Raw genomic sequence first — 19,026 nt, 5'->3', positions numbered from 1 at the left:
ATGGAGGCTTTTGTTCGGCAGACGTTTAAGTAAAGAAAGCTAACTATGAAATAACCTCGTTAATGAGATGCTGCATTTTGATAGAAGCTCAAATGGGCATCCATTCTACTCTATTGTGTGTGTGTGTGTGTGTTCGTGTTTGTGCCATTTATTTCCCTAGAGAAATAGAATCCAGAGTTGTTGTAATGTTCAAGGTTAGATTATTTCCAGCCTTTGTGACTGAAGGTGCCCTAAGTGTAGAAGCGGAGTCGACCCATTCTCTCCTCCCCACGTGACCTATGACATCCACGTGCTTTGGCCTCTCCGGTTACAGTGACAGTGTAACATCGGAGTGAACCAATTAGCGAGCTTCATTTATTCACGTTCACAAACACCATTTAGTGTGTGAAGTGGCTGCCGATTCCTCGATATGTGAACAGAATCTTCCTGTCAGGGTGGGAAGCCTGTTTAATTATCATGTTTGACCAATGGGTACATGGGGCCTGGAGCGTAAGGAAGCACATGTTGTAATTATACAATATCATTTGGCTCTAAGAAGCGCCTAAATAATTAACTGTGAAATTGAACCACTGAATTCTTAATGCTGAAATATATATCATTTATTGTCATTATAATTACAATAACTCTTATTAATTAAATGCAGATGTAACCCGCATGCTCCACTAATAGTCCATTTAAAAAAAGCGTTCAGGTGAAATTCAAACCGCTGCAACAAAACAATTCTCTATGCATAATAAAAACAATAAAAATGGGGGAAACACCATCAACTTTGACGATTTACTTACTTTTTGTTCTAAAGTCAATGGTGCCAGCTGTTCCTGCTATTTAAATGGAATTATTCAGAGAGGGAGATGCGCCTCCATAAGTATCCATAATGCAAAAGTGTTATATACTTTTACAGTATTTATTGTAAAATTATTACTGGTACATTAATATGAAAGTAGCATTTTGCAGTTGTAAAGCTGGCTGTAGTGGAGCTAAGTTTAACTACTTTACTGATTAGTAAAATGCAGGTGATGATATGTTTTTTTTATACGTAAGAAACAAAAAAGTAAATGTAGCTAAAGCTGTCAGAAAAATGAAGTGCACTACAAGGTCAATTACCTCCCTCTGAAATACAGTGAAGTATAAAACAGCGTGAAATGTAAATACTCATGTATTTGTACTGAAGTACAGTACTCCCAGTTTCTCTTTGTTTCCTTGTTGCGTGAGCGATAATTCTGTGTTTTTCCTTCTAATCATTTCCATTTGACAACACGCTGCACTAACGCGCAAACACCGTCTGGAGAAGCAGCGTCTTCATCCCAACAGGAAGTCGTGTGCGTGCGTTCAGCTCGGCCGTGTGTGAAAGGATGAGACAGGGGTGATATTTCTCCCAGGCACACTCTGCTCAGCTCTCTGACTTCAGCCATATGGAGCTCATTATGCCCATTTATGAACGGTCTACATCGCCTACACACACACACAAACACACACACACACACGTTTGATAGCACTGCAGGGATGGCATGGAAGGAACATATGTCATGTAATAAATTAAAGCGGGTCGACATTTACCCCTGCAGTCTTGCTCACCTTGTGTGTGTGTGTATGTGTGTGTATGTGTGTGTGTGTGTGTGTGCGTGTGAGTGTATGTGTAGAAGCCTGTCAGTCTGTCTTCGTATCTGTGTTTTGTCCCATGAACCTCACTGTGTCAGTGCTATCACACCCTTATCAGCTCACTGGCACCAAACTTATGTCTCTCACACACACACACACACACACACACACACGTTCCTATTTGCTTCTCTTTATGTAATACACTCGGTAGGATGGTCAAGCCGGCATTAGCTGATCTGAATTTGTTTGTGGGTATTTGGTTCACGCTTGAAACTTTGTGTTTGTGTAGTGTGTGTATGTGTGTGTGTATTTTGGGGTTGTTTTGTTGGTATATCCTCTGTATACTTGTTGGACTTGGCTGCTCTTTTGCGCTTCACTTCCTACATCTTAGGTGCCAAGCAGTTTCAATGCCAAGCTCTGTGTGTGTGTCTGTGTGGTTGTGTGTGAAAGAGAGAGGGGTGGGTGAGAGAGACAGAAAGTGATAAAACGTTGGGTTGGTGTGTGTGTGTGAAGTTTCCACTGTGTCATCAGTATATAGTTCAACAGTCACCTGGGGACACGCATCAAAACAAGCTCCTGAGTGTACATGTACACAAACTCACACCCATCATATATATACACGCACACACACACACACACACACACACACACACACACACACACACACACACACACACACACACACACACACACACACACACACGCGCGCACACAGTAGAGATGATGGTTTGTGATTGACCTTACCGTAACTCTTGTAATACAACACCCCTCACATTTTGAGCATGGCTGTTACCCTTAATTTTTATTTTCCTGTTAAAAAGTATAGGGATTTCATCTTTCCTCTTTTGATTCAACATTTAAAGTTAAAAGTTTTTAAATGTTTAAAAGGTTGATTCAGCATTTAAAAATACGCCCCATTTAATGACATGTCACATGTGTATAGAAAGAGTGCATTGTTTGCCGTCATCACTCCTCCTCTCGGTGAATGTGGACTTGAATCCCATGACTTGACTGAACCTCGATTTTGACATGAAAACACTGGGATAATCCTCAAATAGTTTATCAAAAACACATTTGTGACACACGTTACATAGTATTTGTGTGTCATGTAAAAAGTGTGTTATTGTTTCTTAAATCTTCCTAGTTTCTCTTGACACAGCAATCTAATACAATTTATTTCCCTCCCTATAATGCAGGAAATGGTTTGGTCTGACCTCTGGCATCACCGTGGGCACGCGTCCTAGTTTCCCCCACATACACTCAAAGAAATGACTCATTGGATGAACTCAATTAAATTGTTGGCAGGTTTTCCATCCAATAATTATATGCAACTCCAACTCAAATTTAGCACATCAGTGCAATAAAATGTAATTAAGTTAGTCCAACTCATTTGTATCAAATACATCTAAAATAAAATAACGATATTCATTAAATTAAATTAAATTAATTTGTGTTTGTCCAACTCAAAATATAAACGAACTAACTAACAAAATATGCAAACTCCACACAGAAGGAAAGCCCCGACTGGGAATTGAACCCACGGCCCTCTGGCTTTGAGGCGACAGTGCTAGCCACTACACCACCGTACAGCCCTGAAAGTGTCTTCACCTCATGCAAACAACTGATTTTCAGCTGGCGCATGCGCAAAGGGTAGTCCTCAATGAAACACATTTATTTTGAGTTGATATGCGCACCATCTAACCTAAATAAATCTAATAAATGAAAGTATTCATACATTTTGTGTTACACCCATTAAATATAAATATCTATTTTTGTAATTGATTTATTTAAATGTATCAAACAATATTTAAATGTGTCACCTCTAAGAAGGGCTTGAATCGTTTTTTTTAGTGTACTTTGACCTCAGCAGATGTACAGTAAGTAAGTAGTGATTCCACCCTATAGCCATTTTTGGTGAGGCAGTGATCCAGAGTGTTTATTCCCCTTGTGGGAGCAGGTGGTGTCACAACCCGGCTCCTAGGCCGTGACAAATGCAGCAGTTGATGGTAAAGTAGTGTTTATTTAACTGAATAAAGATATAGTTAACGTTATGGAGGGTGGTAGTCAGTAACTTCAGTCATGTCAATGTGTGTGTAATGGAGTGTATGTGTTGTCACCGAAACCCAAACGGAACCAAAACCAAAGTAACCGGCAGCAAGGTTCTGCGATCACTCCACCGATGATGAGAGAATAACCTGCGCACCGCAACGTGAGAGCTCAAGGCTTTTATGCCCCGCCCTGTTCTCGGACCAGGTGCTCTGCATCAGGCCATCCCTATAGGACAAGAGCATAATCAGTGGTTACGGCCAGGGCCCATCGCAGGATGTATGTTGATGGATTCAGGTTTTAAAGGATCATCTCGTCCCAGGTGCGAGCCAGACACACGAGGTGAGATTGCTTGGACTAACTTTTTTTGGACTTGGAATAACTTGACTTTCTCCTAAAAGCTACCAAAGAATGAGCAGTGAATCAACTCTTTTGTTTTCCTGACAACAGATGTAGACTTTTAATCATTCTGGCAGCTACCGGTCACATAAAATAGTGCGAAAGAGGAGGTTGTCGGTGCGGACCAACAGACGTTCAACAAATTGGACTGATTGATAGACAGTCAGTATTACTAGTTACAGTAACACACACCTAGTTTCATTTTACACATGGAACATGAGTTGAGTTGAAAAATACAAACATCCTTTAATTGGCGTTATCGTGAGTGTTCTGTTCTATTTATTTTTTAAGAAGCCACACAGAACAATTAAAATATAACCGCAGTACATGTCTAACTATTGTCTGGTGGACTTGACGATATTGAATAATTTTAGAATGAACATGTTTCAGATACTTCTTAAATCTATCAGTACATTGTTCTTAAAACCTTTATATTTTAAGTCACATTTTGTTGTTGTTTCGTATCCACTGCTGCTTATATTTTTATATTTTACTTTATTTTATTTCTTATTATGGAGCCTCCCAGCAAAAGACTTTTAACGCATTTGTGCTTGTAAATAACCGGAGTGACAAGAAACATCTTCAATCTTGCGTTTAGTTGTTTTGATGGCAGCCATCCCTTTGATGAAAGCATATTGACATTGTATCGTTCAATGGTCTAACTGCTTCCCACTGTGGCATGGCCTCCGTTAGGTGACACGAGATACAAGAGGAAGGGTCGGTCGCGGGGCAGTTAGCTACATTTATCAGCTATAAAGAGGTCCACCTGGAACAAGAAATCGATGTATATGTTTTCACGAAGGCAACCATCCCGACCCCACAGAGGCCGCAGCATCGGCGGCTGAACTTCATCAGTCGACAAAACCATAAAACTGTCACGGCAAACAGTCAAATCCCCATTCGGGAGACGTTCACATTATTTTGTCCACACCTCCCTTCGGACCACAGCAGGTGAAAGCTCGCCCCACTGTCCCGTTGCAAAGGATGACACATTGACAGTGACAGCCCTGGGCTATTTCAGTGCACAGCAGGTGTGCGCACGTTCAGTGCCGCCAAGCATCACGCCATTTTTCACTTGTGCTCTCACCTGATTGGCCTGCTGATTGATTGGCTGTCAGGGTGAATGATGGCGTCTGCACTCGCACCCAACGCGTCCAAGGTAACGCAGCGATGCGACAACCCCAAAGCTCCCCAATCAGCATTTTCTCAACGAGCAGAGCGGGGAGGAGAGCGCTGCGTCCATCTATCATTCTCATAGTAGCTGGTACAGCTCCTCCGATTCTCAGTTGACCCCATCAAAGCGTCTATTAGTGAAACTGTACTGTCACCACACACGATTGATGTGTGGGCTTCTCTGACCTCCTCATGCAGGCTAAAGGAACGCTGTAATAGCCCACCCGGCTGCTATGTGGTTGGTTCACGATGGTTGAAATTACATAAATTGTAATTCTACCGGACGCTACCCCGATTGGGTCAGCCGCCATGCGTTATGCATGTTGTTATTTTAGGAAAAAGGAAAACAGACACCCATTTCCACGGGTTTCCAGTTCATATCAGCTGGAAATCTGTGGTTCTGCTGGGTAAAGCCAAAGCAGAAGTGTTTCTACTGACCAGCAGGGGGCGATTCCTACGAGCCCACGAGTTTATGGTCTCAATCACTAGTTTCAAGACTTTTACAGCATGATGTAAATTATGGTCCCTTTTATAGTAGATATATAGGCTAACTGAGATCAACAGGTCGCCGCCGCTACTAGAGTCTTGTGCCTCTACGTTATCCCAAGGTATCCTCCGTCCATTGGTTGCAAAAAACCCAGGCAATGTCCATAATTCGAGTTGGCCACGCCAAAATCGCCGATAATCTAATGTTACGATGACTACGCCCACTTCTTACATTCAGTCTAAGGGCCTCATTTATAATTACCGTCAATCCTAACAGTAAAAAAGCAAATTAGAATTTCCCCCAAAACAATCTTTTTTTAAAAGAGAAGCCATTATTATCTTTGCACACTTTAGGCATCACTGTCCTTCAAATGAAGTGCTTCCCAAATGACGACTTGAGCTTTGCTGGAAACTGCACTGAGTGATTGGCCAGGTGTGTAAAGGTGAGAGGGTTAAGTAGGTTTGGAGCACTCCTCTATGTTGTTGGTCGTCATATACCTGCTCCTGCCACCGCCTCCCGTCTAGTATTGTAGCATGCCGGCTCCTATTTGCCTTGTGGCTACTTGTTGCCACAAGAAGTTGTTGAGTTGCTTTAGTCTACGCGCTACACTGAGTATTACGGTAGGAGGCGGGTCCTGCTGGAGCGTGGCTGGCCGGCTGGGCGTGTCTTGCCTTTTTGGATGTGCAGCCCTGTCGGGCTCCTGTCGGCACAGCACAGCACGGCAAGGCTCAGCGTCGCAGGCGCATCCTCACAGAGAGGAGAGGGAGAGCAGCGGCGAGCCGCATCCACGCTGCCGCTGCGTACGAAATAAACCACCCGTGTGTGCGTGTGTGCGCGTGTGCGTGTGCATGTGTGTGTGTCAACAGACAGCCCGCGGCCACCGCTGGTTTAGCCCTCACGGTCCGGTTTGGATTTACTGTGGCGTCTGCTGCGGCTGAGAGGAGAGCCGGCGGAGCCACTGCAGCAGCAGGGAGGTACGGAGCGGTGGGGTGAGTCAGCGGAGCACCACAGCATCACCTGTCCGACCACCGGGGGACCCCGCCCGCCCACCCGCAGCCTCCACCCGCCGCGCTGGAGCTCAGCGGCGGTCACAGCTGTCATCCAGGTAACGGCGCGCTCACGGGCTGGAGGTCGAGTTCACGGTGACGCGATGCCCGGCAGTGTAATAATAATAGTAATAGTATTACAACAGAGAGAAAAAACTTTAGTTTTGTTATTATATTGTAAACGAAAAGTGGCACTCCATTGCTGCGATATTCATGAAAGTGTTCTGGCATAGACACTAAAAGACCACACCACACCAGTAACAATCACCCGATAAGTTTCTAAAATATCTTAATACAAAATAAACTCAATATTAAATCGAGACAATTCATATTTTATATTATTATATTATTATAAAATCGTATTACGAATCCGTGATTGGTTCAAATGTGTTTCAGGTCAAAAGGGACAGATTTAGAGCAAACAAATAAGTCGAATTATTTATTATTTAATGAAGAGAAATTAATAAGCAACACTTTTGATAATTAGTTTTTTGGCAAGAATACCACTGGCTCCAGCTTCCCAGCCTCTGGTTTTTATGAATATTTCTACATTTCTAAATAATTCTTAAACAGCATATCTTTAGGTTTATAACTGAAATCTAACTCTTTATTGACCAAAACCATTTATTGATTATTGGAGATAATTACTTACAGATAAAACAACAATATAAAAGTAATCGTACAGTTATAGCCCTAAGACATGTCTTTTATTCCCTCAACAGTAAGCTCCAAGGCAGTATTTTCTTCCTTGTGCTTCCAACCGTGACACAAACTCATTTTAGAGATGCGGTGGGTGTCTGTCGAGTTGACAGTATCTAAAGTAATATTGTTTGTGATTCCATCACAGAACGGCTGATCGTGTCACACTGATATTCCTAATGACTATGGATCAAGTTCAGGTAGCCACCCCACATCATCTTAATTGTTCAGGGAGGAAGGGGAAGGGGTGGGTGATGCTGTAGCAACAACCCCTGTGGGTTCTCATCCCCTCCCACATATAGACAATTCACCAAAAGCACGCGGAGTCCATTGGTTTGGTTGTCACTCAACAAAATCCCAGTGTTAGTTGGTTCGGCTTGCCTCCAGTCGTTGCACTTATATGCTGTTTCATGTCACTTTGTGGTCCGATGGTTTAATCCTTTTACCACCTGAGAAGTAAGGCTGGCAATGGAGACCCTGTTATTTAGTTTTCTTTCGTGCTGCTAACCTGCTTGTGAGTGAGTTTGATCATTCTGGGGAGTCGATGGCACCCAGGGTGAAGGCTTAGTCGTCTGTTGATGGTGCATATACCAGCGTGGTTATATGTGGAGAGGAAGTAGCGTTACAGTGTGTCAACCGTGTGGATGAAATATAACGGAAACCTCTGTTGCCTGTGTCCCATGTGGATAGAAACACACACACACACACACACACCTTCCTGCCGCGGAGCATACATCCTCTGCTCACGGATCAGTTGTCATGTGTGTGCAATCTATAGCGCACACACTCATGGTGAAGCTGTCCAGTGTCTATGCACAAATTCACCCGTGTCTCCTGAGTAATGCTCATGCATGCACTTTCATTATTTGTATTCTGGAGTGTGTGTGTGTGTGTGTGTGTGTGTGGCTCAGTCTCCGGGTGAATGAGGAGAGAAGGGAATACAGTTGGGAAGATATGGGGGGTGGGGGAGGTAGAGGATGAAGGTGGAAGGACAGAGAGGAGGAGCAGAAGAAGGAGGTTGAGGAGAGAAAGAGAAAAAGGTGTAGAGGGAGGATAGAGGAGGAGGGGGAGGGATGCTTCTGTACCATGTTTTTCCTGCTCTAATTTGCTTTGACAGCTGCTTCATTGGCTCAGGCTCTGAACCAGCCTTTATGTTGTATTGGAGGGAGAATAAAGGATGGGCTGCACCAACAGGGAAAGACTTGATCAAGGATTAGTTCTCATCAGTTTCACAAAACTAGGTTCAAAATGAGCAAATCCAGATTTGAGGAGAGCTTAACTGCACAGTTCAAATGTAATTTCCGTGCATTAAATCCCAGTTTAAACCCCAAAGAAATATGGTTTAAACAATATGGAGATGCTTGTTTACCCCACTTATATTAATGCATTCCTGTGCTGTCGGGACCTGGTACGTTTGCTGAGAAGTCCGTTAGCTAGGCTAGCGTTCCTCATGGTCGCTCTAATTGCTTCTCCTTTGAGAAAAAAGCTTGCTTGCTGAATAATGGAGCAATATGACCAAATAATAGAAGATGAAAAATACGAAAATGGCACAGTGAGAAGAAAACCTTTTTCACGGTAAGAAAAAAAGAAACCAATTTTTGGTGCAACAGAATTGAGTTCCACCTCGGGTTCAGACTAAAACTAAACTGACATTTAAAGTGAGGTTTAAATGTTGTCTTTCCCCATTCAACACTGCATTTATTTATTCTTTACATTTAAACTAATAATCTAACTCTTATTTATTTGTACTATTCATGCATTTTTACTCACTGAACATTTTTTCTGTATTTTTGATTTGCACATATTTTGTGGTATTAACTATGTAGTAATGTCACATTTTATCTTTTTTCTTGAAAAACAAGAAAACATGCCATCTCCTGATGTATATCGTTATCAGGATAGAAAAGTACCTATATCGGGAAAAAAGATGTTGTCCATATTTCCCAACCCGAAATGAAAGTATAGAATTTGTGTCTAAATATGTCATCAGTATCAACGAACCAATGAGGTTTGGGCTAAAAAAACGTAGACATGGTGAGGCAGTTTGACTGTATTGAGAGACGGAATAGGACAAAGTCTTGGTTTTGTTCACAAAAATATGACTAACTGATAAATTGTATTTATATATCGCTTTTAAAAAGAACTCAAAGGCATATTACATGGTAAAAACAAAAACAATAGCAATATAAACAGGGCAGAGAGATTACATTATAACAGTAAGAAACAGATATAAAATGAAACCAAGGTTACGGATATGTTTGAATGCAGGAACAGTGGTGCCACCGATGCACTGGAAGAAGTTTGATGGGATTTGTTTCGTGTTTTGGGGCCAAATTCAGATTTGTCGTTGTTGAGTTGGAGAAAGTTGGCTTGCATCCTGGTCTTTATATCTGTGAGTCAGTTGGTGGAGTGGGTGGTGGCCTTGATGGATCAAGAGATGTAGAGCTGGGTGTCATCAGCGTAGCAGCGGACATGGAGACCATGGGTTTGTATGTTGTTACCAAGGTGAAGCATGTAGATTAGGGCCGTTTAATTAATATTCAAAGATGTCCAGTTCGGGAGAATGTCCTCAAGTAAAGGTCAGGAACATCACATTCTGTCGGTTTTAGGTCAATGTCTGGATACTGTGATGTCTGGGTCCGGACCTGGACTGTGGTCCGCCTATTAGTGACCCCTGATGTAGAGAATGAAGGGGACCGAGTACCGAACTGTGGGTGACACATTAAGAGACTGGGGGTGGGTCCAAGTCGAATCTATTGGTACTAATGAACTGCTGAAAGTCAGTAGGGTAAGACTGGAACCAGGAAAGGGGCGTGTCAGTGATGTGGAGGGAGGACTCAAGACGGGAGAGGAGGGTGGAGTGGTTGATGGTGTCAAAGGCTGCACTGCGGTCCAGTTGGATGATGTTTTCTGAAGGGGTTGTCATCAGAGGAGAGGAGGAGGTCGTTGAGGACTAAGTTCTCTGCTGAATCCGGATTGAAATAATTTGTACAGTTTCTTGGCGTCCAGGTGAGTTTTGAGTCGGTAGGCAACAGGCGGGGGCCAGTAGGGAGAGGAGTGGCGGGACACTGTTAACATCCGACTTATCTATTGTTGCACGGAAATGAAGTCCTCCAACTGACAGGGTCCAAAGAGACGGGCCCGCCTCCTTTGATGGCTGAGGTAACTGCATGAGCGGAGCATTGACACCAAAATAACCCCTGTGTCCAAAATCCAAAGAATGTGGCTGGTGTGCTCAGTCACCTGCCCGTGATGACAGGCTACATTACCAGTGTGGGTGTTAGTCTCGTCCTCCACACTGTCATTTCGGCCGATTACAGCTCGCAGCCTGTTTTTACATGCGGACAAAGTGACAATTAGGCTTTTTGACAGGAGCCCTGGTCTATGATGTTTTCCAGCCTTGTGTTGACATGTGCTCAAGCCCACGTTTAGCGTGGGCCCTCGTCTTAACTAGAGCTGTGGGCTTCTGCAACGATTTGTTTGCTTCCTCTCCCATCAGCATCTACTTTGCTTCTCCAGGTTCTGTATCTGGCCGTGTACATTTTGCGCATATGCAGGACGGAGGAGAGCGCAGCAGACGAGGGAACGCCAGTGATTGATTGCCGAGTGACAGAGGATAGTATGTCATCTCGCAGTAGCCCTAAGGGCGTCATACGTCAGCTGTCACAGCAGGACGTACACTTTCCGATCTTCCGTTTCAAACTGGATGCTGAAAAGCAAACTCCAAATTCTTAACCTCAACTGATATCAGATGACCCCTTGACTGCCTCGTATAGATGATAGATGATTCCTCGCCTAAATCACGATGACTTGGCACAAATTAGTTGGAGAAGTTGTGGTTATGTATCACTGATTGCTGTTATTGTTTATTTATGTGAGATTCAGATATTTCAAAATGTATTATGAAATGAGTAAACTGGAATCGGTAGATGGTTCATGATGTCGGTAATTAGATAAATTCACTTCACCACCAAGCTCTGAAATGGTGACGTATATTAACTATTATAGGTAGAGATGCACCGATCAGGTTTTTTGTGCCGATCACTGAAATCAGTATCTGACGATCCGATAATACCGATCACCGATCAGTTAAAGGACAAGTCCTGATCAAAGACTAATTACTATTGATTTAATTCATCCCCATAAGTGTCCTATGTTTTGCTCATTTTAACTTTTTCATACCTTTATGGTTTCCAACAAAACATCACCTACTCTACTGTGGCCGCTGTGGTTTTCTAACTCATTTTATGGACAATGCACAAGGCTGAGCGCCTTTTCCTTTTGAACGCCTCAAATAATCAGGTCAACGTATGTTCTACTCTCAGACAAAACAGCCAAAGCCAAACACATTTCAGTTCATTACAACCCAATTCACTTTTTACAACCACAGCTCTTTGATAACCGACTGGTCAAAAACATGCTTCTCTGCAAATGAGTGAACATTTTAACGTTTCCTTTGATATAATTTTATGACTTATTTTTCAACCACAAGTTTGACTTTAAACTAAACTACTACAAGCCCTCCTACTGGGTTACTTTAGTCTCGGATCTGGCAGCACTTCCCAGTGTTTATGCTTCGCCCTTTCATTTCCAATATTTGGTACTAACGACTGCTGACTAATTTGAATGTGTTTTGCAAGCACATTGAAAACATGATCAAAGGGGTAAAATGGGATAGGTTATGATAGTTTCAGAATACCCACATACCAGTGCTTTGATGTCTATGGCTAGCTGCTTTGGAGGAGTGGCAACGTCCTCCTCGCCACACAAGCAACCCTCCTCCGCCTAACAACAAAAGACAGCCTTGTGCAACAAGGTCATTCTCCTAACGCTGGACAGTTTCTCAGTGGTTGCGCAATAAATGGCAGCATACCTAAGAATTAATAGTTAAATCAATTTATCGCCAGCCTGTGATGAAAAATAATATATACGACCTGCTATTGCAATTTCCAATCCATAGCAACCAGCGTTCTATAGCAACCTGCCCGTAATGTGCAGGCAGACAGCCCAGAAGGGCCTATTTCATTGTGAACGTTATTATTTATTCATAAAGAAAATATTGGAATTGGAATATGTCTCTAACTTTCATATCGCCATACTAATGAGTGTTTTGTTAAGCAATAGATCACTTCACGGTGGCGCGGTTATAAGCAGAGCTGAGGGGCGTTATTCGTTAAATGGCTAATTGCCTGCATTCATATACGTAAAGCTTCTCTACCTTACCTTAGCGTCTCCTGCTCTAAAGGCATTTATATGTATTCACAACTAGATTTTAAATAAAGATAGCCCATCACAGTAAAAGCTGTGACTGATAGTTTCTGGTGGACAAAAAAGGATTTTTCCCCCTTTTGCCGACAGAGGACAAATATTCAAATGATATGGTTTGCGATATTCTTTATTTTTGTAAGTGACGACAATTCCCGGGACAAGCTAAAAAATGGACAGGTTGACAGATCGATCTCCGACACATCGGTCTGTGGTTCTCAGCGTCAACCGACTGGTTTCTCTAAAGGCGTGAATTATTATTTTTTTAACGTCTCACACACATGTGGTTACATTTTTTATCAGAAAAGACTCAGTAATTCCCTAAAACAACCGGACACTTTTGTTTTTAGCGAATGTATATCCAAAAGGAAGAAAAAGTGCATTGGTTGGGGACTATTTTCAGGTGCGGATGGTTTCACATTTAGTGCTGTTGGGAGTATTTGTGGCAGCAGGACGGTGTATTTGGGAGTCAAAAATAAATTGAAATATCGAGGCAGAATATAATCCGCCAATTGAGAGAGCACAAACCTCAGTTTGGGTGTGTGACCTATTCAGGCAGTATCACTGAACAATTAGAAGTCTCAGAAAAAAATATTTCATGCGTATCTCTTCTTAGTAAAGTCTTGCCAGCAGTTTGGGAATAGAAAGCGATAGTGTGTTAGTGTGTGTGTGTGTGTGTGTGTTCATTGAACAGATAGCCGAACATGCGTGGCAGCCTCACACCGATGAACTAGCTCTTGGCATACTAAAATGTTTACAGACGTTGTTCGACCAGTCTTTGCCTCTTCAGCTGCTGCCGGTTGAAATGGGAATCCACCAGATCTTATATACGATGAGAAGCTGCTGGACTCTGCTGTACTTTGGCTTTAAGAAGTGGCATCGATCCGAATTATTAGTACGGAAGTCGTATGCAGTTTCTATTAAATGCACTTTGCATCGAAGGTGAGCAGGCATAGGCGGCTATTTCATTTCACTGTTTGGGAGCGAGTCAATAAACACCATTCTCAAGAGCATTTTCTGAAGGGGACACCAACGGTGCTGCCAAAAGTGCTGTTGTTACAGTTATTAATATAATAAATGTAGATGGATGAAACCCTATATGTATATACTGGATAATTGATAGGCAAATAACTTATACTTAACTTAATAGGGGTGTAGCACAAAAGCAAGACTATTTCCTTTACAAGTCTAAATAATAGAGGGTGATCTGTTGTCTTTTCCAAAAGATACCATTATGAAACATATCAGTTATTATGATTACAAGTAATTGATTAAAACACATTTTTAAACTTAAGTAATAACCCCTATCTTTCTGGGATACACGCTATAAGTGTAGTACACAACTATTTGCGGTGGGGAAAAACAATGTCCTTGGTTTTGTATCAGTTTTATTATTTATTATCATATTAGTCTATTATAAGATTCCTAATTAGAGAGAGAAAGTGTAGGATCCTCTACTTAAAGACTACAAGTCAAACAGAATGCTTTTGAAACAAGTTAAATGTAATCCAGATAAATCTAATAAAACACTCAAACTACATTTTGCCACGTTTGGATGTCCTTTGACCTCCAGATGACCAAATTAATTCTTACTGCCATTTATCCTTTACGAATGTGTTGCACGATTATTGTTGGGGATTCATTTAAAAAGTTTTTTTGCATAGCCCATTTCTAAACTATATTAAAAGTTAATTACAACCACTTCAAATCCAGCAGGACTCGACGGTTCATGAGCCACATAGAGCACAACTACTGAATGAGTCAGCCACTAGCTGTGTTTACACTCACCTCATTTCTTTCCCGCATTAGAAAAGCTGAATGGAAAAGACAAAATCCAATAAGACTTACTCCAGAAGTTTATACACTTGCTTACGGTCGTTTTTTTTTCTTTGTCGAAAAAGGTTCATGCACTAAAAAAAATTAATTATGGTAACGCTTTTGCCAAATAAATTCTGACGCAGCTAACATGTAACTCACATGACTGATCAGCTGTTCCCGCTGTCGGCATCTTCTCAGATAGTCCCTCAAGGTGTGATGCTCGCCTTAGTCTCAAGACAACATGAAACATGGCCGAACAATAAAGAACTTTCCCAATTGAAACACAATTTGAGCTCATGGAAGACCTCTCCTCATTTTTCTATCGTTGGATGGGTTGGATTGAATGTATCGGACCAGGAAAAACTCCCAAATAACCCTTCAGGGGGAAAAAAAGGGAAGAAACCTTCAGGAGAGCAACAGAGGAGGATCCCTCTCCAGGATGGACAGATGCATAAGATGTAATGTGTACAGAAGGACAGATTTAGAGTTTAAATACATTCAATGAATGTGACAGAGTGAATGAATAGTTCATAGTAGGCATATTCCACGATGGAGACCTCCACGATCCATCAGGCAGATGGCGGTGGGGAGGAGGAGTGGGCGGAGTCTCAACAGTAGGCGGAGTCTCAACAGGACAGTGGCGTAGTCAGGAGCAGGAATTCCACGACCCAAACCTCGATGATCCATCAGCAGATAGGATCTATGTCGTCTCATAGGGTCCGATGACCCCATGAGACGTGAAGTCAAAAGGACTCCGGGGAGAAAGCAGAGTTAGTAACGTGTGATTGAGAGATGAAAATTCATCCTTAAGGAGAGAAAAAAGAGGAGATAGGTGCTCAGTGCATCCTAAACGTCCCCCGGCAGCTATAAGCCTATAGCAGCATATCAAGGGGCTGGACCAGGTGAACCTGATTCAGCCCTAACTATAAGCTCTGTCAAAGAGGAAAGTCTTCAGTCTACTCTTAAACGAGGTGACTGTGTCTGCCTCCCGGACTGAAGGTGGAAGCTGGTCCCATAAAAGAGGAGCTTGATAACTAAAGGCTCTGGCTCCCATTCTACTTTTTAAGACTCTAGGAACTATAAGTAGCCCCGCATTTAGTGAGTGTAGTTCTCTAGTGGGGTAATATGGTACTACAAGCTCCTTAAGATATGATGGTGCATCACCAATCAAGGCTTTGTAGGTTAAGAGAAGAATTTTAAAAGTGATTCTTGATTTTATGGGTAGCCAGTGCAGAGCAGCTAGTGCAGGAGTGATGTGATCTCTTTTCTTAGTTTTAGTGAGAATACAAGTTGCAGCATTCTGGATCAACTGGAGGGACCTAAGAGATTTATTAGAGCAGCCTGATAATAAGGAGTTGCAGTAATCCAGTCTCGAAGTAACGAACGCGTGAACCAATTTTTCTGCAGATTTTTGAGACAAGATGTGCCTGATTTTTGAAATATTACGTAGATGAAAGAATGCAGTCCTTGAGATTTGCTTTACGTGGGAGTTAAAGGACAAGTCCCGATCAAAGATAACGCCAAGATTCTTTACAGTGGTGTTGGATGCTAGGGCAATGCCGTCTACAGAAACCACATCACCAGATAATTGATCTCTGAGGTGCTCAGGGCCGATTAAAATTACTTCGGTTTTGTCTGAGTTTAACATCAAGAAGTTGCAGGTCATCCATGTTTTTATGTCTTTAAGACATGCTTGAATTTTACCGAGTTGGTTGCTCTCCTCTGGTTTTATCGATAGATATAGTTGAGTATCATCTGCATAACAATGAAAGTTTATGGAATGTTTCCTGATAATATTGCCCAAAGGAAGCATGTATAAGGTAAATGAAATTGGTCCAAGCACAGAACCTTGTGGAACTCCGTGATTAACGTTGGTGGTTATCGAGGCGTCATCGTTTACAATTACAAACTGAGATCGATCTGATAAATAGGATTTAAACCAAATTAGTGCCGTGCCTGAAATGCCAATCGACTGCTCCAGTCTCTGTAATAGGATGTCATGGTCAATAGTGTCGAACGCAGCACTAAGGTCTAACAAGACCAGGACAGAGAGGAGTCCTTTATCTGCTGCCATTAAGAGGCCATTTGTAATTTTCACCGGTGCTGTGGTGTTTTCTAAATCCTGATTGAAATTTCTCAAATAAACTATTATGATGTAGAAAGTCGCACAACTGATTTGCGACCACTTTCTCAAGGATCTTGGAGAGGAAAGGGAGGTTAGAGATAGGTCTGTAGTTAGCCAACACCTCTGGATCCAGAGTGGGCTTCTTCAGGAGAGGTTTAATAACAGCCACTTTGAAGGAGTGTGGTACGTGGCCTGTTAGCAGAGACACATTGATAATATCTAATAGAGAGCCGCCAATTAAAGGCAAAACGTCTTTAAGCAGCCTCGTCGGGATGGGGTCCAAGAGACAGGTAGACGTGTTCGAAGTAGAAACCGTTGAAGATAATTGGTCACGGTTGATGGGAGAAAAGCCCTCCAAATATACACCAGGGCATACAGCGGTTTCCAAGGCCATTCCACTTGAGGACAGATTGGCACTGGTTAAGGGTAAGAGAATATTAATTCTACCCTGCATGCTTACTGGCAGATTACTGGCCATTTAAAGTGTACAGACCCGTCTTCTGGCCAAATAACACCTGAGTGTATTTGCTCTAAACCAGTTTGCTCGCTACGTTGTTTTTTAGGGGGAGTGTTGTGACATTTCAGATGTTTGCCTTGAATTCCTTTGGGCAATTAAATGGAAACACGGCAAAGGATTGATGCTAAACCATGAAGATGTGGTGCAGCAGTCAGATTAGTTGTCATGGCATGCTATTATTTATTAAACGGATATCATAATGCAGTGTGAACAGTATAAAAAGTTTTCAGCGACTTTCAATCGGTCTCACTAAACAAAGTGTGATAGGAAGGAGAAGTGCCGAGGCGACGTGGGACCTTTGGCTTCTGTTTGCCAAAAGCACTGCGGCTCTGTACCGGCAGGAGCCAGGTCATCAGAACAAGAATGCTCAGTCGTGATAATGTAAAAGATGATATAAAGGCTTCATATAAAACTGACGTATGATTTTATGTTGACGATGCTCCAGGATGATCCAGCTGCTGAAACGCAACCCACTGATTAGATAACAGCGTACGTGCATCTCATGAGCAGGGCTCGTAGTTATCAACATTATTCGTATTACGGTTATTTGACAAACACTAAGATTAAAAAAGCCACTAACTGATCGTTGGAGTCAAGTGAGAGAACACAGATCAGGGGCTGAATGGGAAGTGTCTAAAGCACAACAGTGTGTTGTAGAGAGCAGTGATCGTATTAGAAGACAACGCAAAACAGCATCCTTCCTTATTAGGCCGCTTCCTTCTGTGTTTCTCTGTGTGTGTGGAGACAAACGCATGTGTGTTGGAGCCATGCACGGCAGTATTTAGTTTGCTACATCTTGCCTTTTGTTTTGCCCCAAAACATCAGTGTGATTACTGTCAGTGCTGCTGAGTCATGACCCGTCACTCTTGTGACAGTCAGGATGAGTGGGAGGGCGGTGGGCCGGGTGTTTGTCTGCATGTGGTCACAGAGTCCTTCAGCTCCTGCGTGTTTTGTGGTCTTTTGCTGAAAAAACTCTCATGAATAAGTATCCTGATTTAAATCAGCTTTTGTGCATTTTAGATTTTAAAGCAATTTTTAAAAAAAGGAGCAATGTGTACACTCTAGCAGTGAGGTCGCAGATTGCCACCGATGGTGGCCTTCAGGTAACGTAAAATAAATTAAATAGTCTTTTCAAATTACACAGCAACCGTGATGATACATTGCTTCACACGGGAGTTGAACAACGGTCTCCTGGGTAAAAGTCTTTGTTTGTTTGACCCAACCTCCCAGGGCCTCCCAGCCAACAAGGACTTTCTCACTCTTAACACCACATCAGCTGAGCTGTCTAATGATGCTGCTGGGTTTAAGAACCCGGTGCTTCTCATGTGCTAACGGGTGCCTCTGTGCTTCTGTATCAGAATCTGCACTGCTCTGCGATGGTTTAGGCCCTTCCTAAAAGACAGGTGTTTCTGCCTTGGCATTACGGCTGCCAGGTCAGCTGCAACAGGCGTTCGCTGTGGGGTGCCCGAAGGTACTGGGTCCAGTTCCCCCTTTGATTTTAAGATATTGTCACACCTGACGTCACGGGTAGTGAGGTGCAGGAGCTCAGGCGCAGAGAAACAGGCAGGACTCAACGTGAATAACAAAAGGCGCTCTTTAATGAGGCAAAAGTTGACCAAAAAAACAAGGTCCAAAAAAGGGGCAGGCAGAGAATCAGGGTTCAGGGTATGTAAGCAGGCAGGGTCGAAACAGGCAGGCTCAGGAATACGTACGAAAGACAGGACGATGGAAAAAAAGTAGGGCTGTCAGCGTTAACGCGTTAATCTATGCGATTAATTTGGCCGCGTTAACGCACTAAAATATTTTAACGCAATTAACGCATTTTTTTTTTTTTTTAAACCGCGGCAGTACG

At 42.6% G+C, this 19,026-nt stretch overlaps 1 protein-coding gene and 1 pseudogene across 2 annotated transcripts in view; both read left to right on the top strand.

Annotated features, from left to right (window-relative positions):
* The window catches only part of LOC130192427 (serine/threonine-protein phosphatase with EF-hands 1-like), a 991,358-nt pseudogene that overhangs the window by 883,810 nt on the left and 88,522 nt on the right, over nt 1-19,026 (top strand).
* Nucleotides 1-19,026, top strand: part of dok4 (docking protein 4) — a 127,474-nt gene that overhangs the window by 64,759 nt on the left and 43,689 nt on the right. Inside the window, exon 2 of one of the 2 annotated variants that reach the window (XM_056412434.1) lies at nt 6,571-6,809. The gene's annotated coding sequence lies outside the window, so the exon portion shown is untranslated. Of the gene's footprint in view, nt 1-6,424; nt 6,810-19,026 lie in introns of those variants that run through there. The other variant, XM_056412433.1, reaches the window with a different exon arrangement.

The sequence above is a fragment of the Pseudoliparis swirei genome, chromosome 4 (assembly GCF_029220125.1).
Source record: "Pseudoliparis swirei isolate HS2019 ecotype Mariana Trench chromosome 4, NWPU_hadal_v1, whole genome shotgun sequence".
Taxonomy (NCBI): domain Eukaryota; kingdom Metazoa; phylum Chordata; class Actinopteri; order Perciformes; family Liparidae; genus Pseudoliparis; species Pseudoliparis swirei.
This window is presented reverse-complemented; position numbering and strand designations above follow the sequence as displayed.